The sequence below is a fragment of the Alligator sinensis genome, unplaced genomic scaffold (assembly GCF_000455745.1).
Source record: "Alligator sinensis unplaced genomic scaffold, ASM45574v1 scaffold1052_1, whole genome shotgun sequence".
Taxonomy (NCBI): domain Eukaryota; kingdom Metazoa; phylum Chordata; order Crocodylia; family Alligatoridae; genus Alligator; species Alligator sinensis.
The window spans coordinates 322,236-325,026 of record NW_005842971.1 but is presented as its reverse complement, the minus strand read 5'-3'; positions in this window follow the sequence as shown (position 1 = coordinate 325,026).

The window sequence follows — 2,791 nt, the reverse complement described above, 5'->3', positions numbered from 1 at the left end:
TATTTCCTCTCCTTGCAACTAATTATAAATAGTGCATGTATGCCTAGTTTTGGAAATATGTTTAGATGTGAAACACTCATTTATCACTGAGAATATAGCCCCACATATGAAACATCAAAACAAAAATCTGGCTGAAGTGATGGGCATCAAAGTAGGTAATTGATATCTTTGCCAGTTAGCAAAATAAAAAGAGAACCTGAAATCAGCACAAGAATGAAAATAAAACATGAGAGAGTAATCTAAGGGAAAGCAAAGGCAAACAGATACACAAAGTCTTTATGTAAAAAATAGTCTTTGCTTGCTAATATCTGGTCTGACATGCTTCCTTTTAATTAGTTGTTAGAAAGGGTATAGGTTCCCTTTGCAATCATGTTTTGCTTGTCCACATGGATAATCTTGCCAATGCTCTAGAGCAGAGCTTTTCTTTTCTTTGAAAAATATATTTCTATATCTAGAGATCCGCGCGCACACGCGCACACACACACACACACACACACACACTGTCTAGCATACCATTCTTCTGAAACTTTAATCCATTAACCCATTTTCAAAGCCTTACACCCATACCAAAAATCTCATATCCATGAACCTGCGCACCCGTTACAATGATTGTACCGGCACTCCCATGCACCCATCCACATTCCTTTCCTTGTTATATTTACACTGTCCCTCGGGTTCTAGCTCTAATTATGAGCTGTAAGCCCTTAGTTCATATCCCTGTCACTGTCACTGGTGGTTCCACTGTTGCTGTCACTGCTGCTCTCCTCATAGCTATCACTCAACCTGGTTGACTCATTGTCTCCTTGGTTGTCACTGTTGACTTCCCCTCGAGGGGGGTCTTTGAAGAACCTGTGCCAAATGTCCCTCTGCCAGGCAGTACTGGCCACCTCCTCTCCATCCTCTCCTACCATTTTCCGGTAGTAGAACTGGAGCTCACTCAGTACCATTTTAACGCAGTCTGCTACTTCAATTTCCATGTGCCTGTACATCAGGAGGTTCCTGGACTTCCACAGGTCATGATGCAGGATATAAACTGATCGAAGCGGGCTGTTGGGGTCACTTATTGTTTAGTCAGGTGCCTGTACAGTGCCACCTCTCTCATCATCAGTGCGACCCCTGTCACCTCTTTGTGAAGCTGGTTTACCTTTTTCCACACCCCCTGATGTATGGGCAGAGCCATAGGAGGTGGTTGATGATCTCTGTTGCACCTTGGCAGGTGTCCCTGGGGCAGCTGGGACAACCTCCCTGTCCGTCTCTGTGTTTGTGTACCCTCATTGGGAGTGCACAGTGGGCTATTAACCAGTTCAGGTCTCTGTGGTCCTTTTGTAGGTCCTTGTAGAAGATCTGCTTCCACATGGCCCAGCAACCATTGTCAGGGAGCAGCTCCACGGTCGACAGCACGTTTCTGGCTCTGACCACCTCCTGTATCTTTCTGTGGTTAGACATAGTTGCTGGGCCTTCGTGCTGTAGCCCTTACTCACTCTGGAACTCATTTAGGACCTGGTAGAACCACAGGTGCTCCATGGTCCATGGTCTACCATTGCTCAGTGCATACACTCCACCCTAGTCTCAAGAAGTGTCCTGCAAAGTACCTAATGAGACAGGTTGTTTTGGTTTCTGCGCCAGACACCAGCTTGCAGATCTGGTTCGTGTACTTTGCCCTCAGGAACAAGAGGATATCTGGCATTCCCCCAGTCCATTTTATCTTGTAGAGTCTTCCTTGCCACCTTGTCCCATCTGGATCCCCAGAAGAAGGCATACATGGCTCTCTGGATTCTGTGGGTGATATGCTTCAGTGGGGGGAAGACCAGTGCAGTGTACAGAAGCACCGGTAGCAACACCACCTTCATGAGCACCACATACCTCCCATGGAGAAGTGGCGCACATGCCACAGTCCCAACCTCTGTTTAATCTTGACCTCCTTCTTTTCCTTGGCCTTCCTTCTGCTCAGTTTAGGATTGAACTCCACTCTGATCTTGACCCCCTTGTGTGGGAGATGTCCAACTTCTGAATGGCCAGTGACTTCAGTCCCCCCACCTCACTCTGCATGGGTCACATGCTTCCTGGGCTGTATGCTGTACTGTGTGGGTGACCCTCTGCCCCATGCCAGTGCCACCTGCATCATGCCATGTGCCCTCCCACCACGCCATGCCACATGAAACCCACCCTCCTGCACCCCCAGGCTCCCTGGCTGCAGGTTCCCTTACTCTTGCAGGCCTCTCCATGCTTCCTTGACCCACCTGCAGGTCCAAGTGCAGGCAGAAGAACCTGGAGGATGGAGAGGGAGCCCTGTGACATTAGCAGCAGGAGTAGGAGCAGAAGCACTGGAAAGAGCAGAGCTTGGGGGCCTCAGGTTATCTTCTAGGGGACTGCTTTTGGCCCATGGGCTGTCAGTTGGACAGCCCTGCTCTACAGTGATAGGACACAGGTGCTTTTTGCCATTGGGTAGTTTTTCTAGCTAGCAGCTGAAGAGTTCATAAGTAGAATGGTGTGAAGCTTGAGTGGTTTGGGTGTGAGACCTTTCAGTGTCAGCTACACTGAGCTTACCCTTACCTGATTTTAAAGATGAAGTTAAATCCCCTCTATAGTTTCATAGTTTCATAGTTGGTAGGGTCATAGTTTCATAGTTTCATGGTCGGAAGGGACCTAATAGATCTTCTAGCCCGACCCCCCGCCAGGGCGGGAGAACAACCCAAAAAAAAAAACACAAAAAAACAAAAAAAAACACACACCCTAAAAACAAAAACGGGACTCAAATGAGTCCAGCCAGGTAAGTATCCAGCCTCTTCTT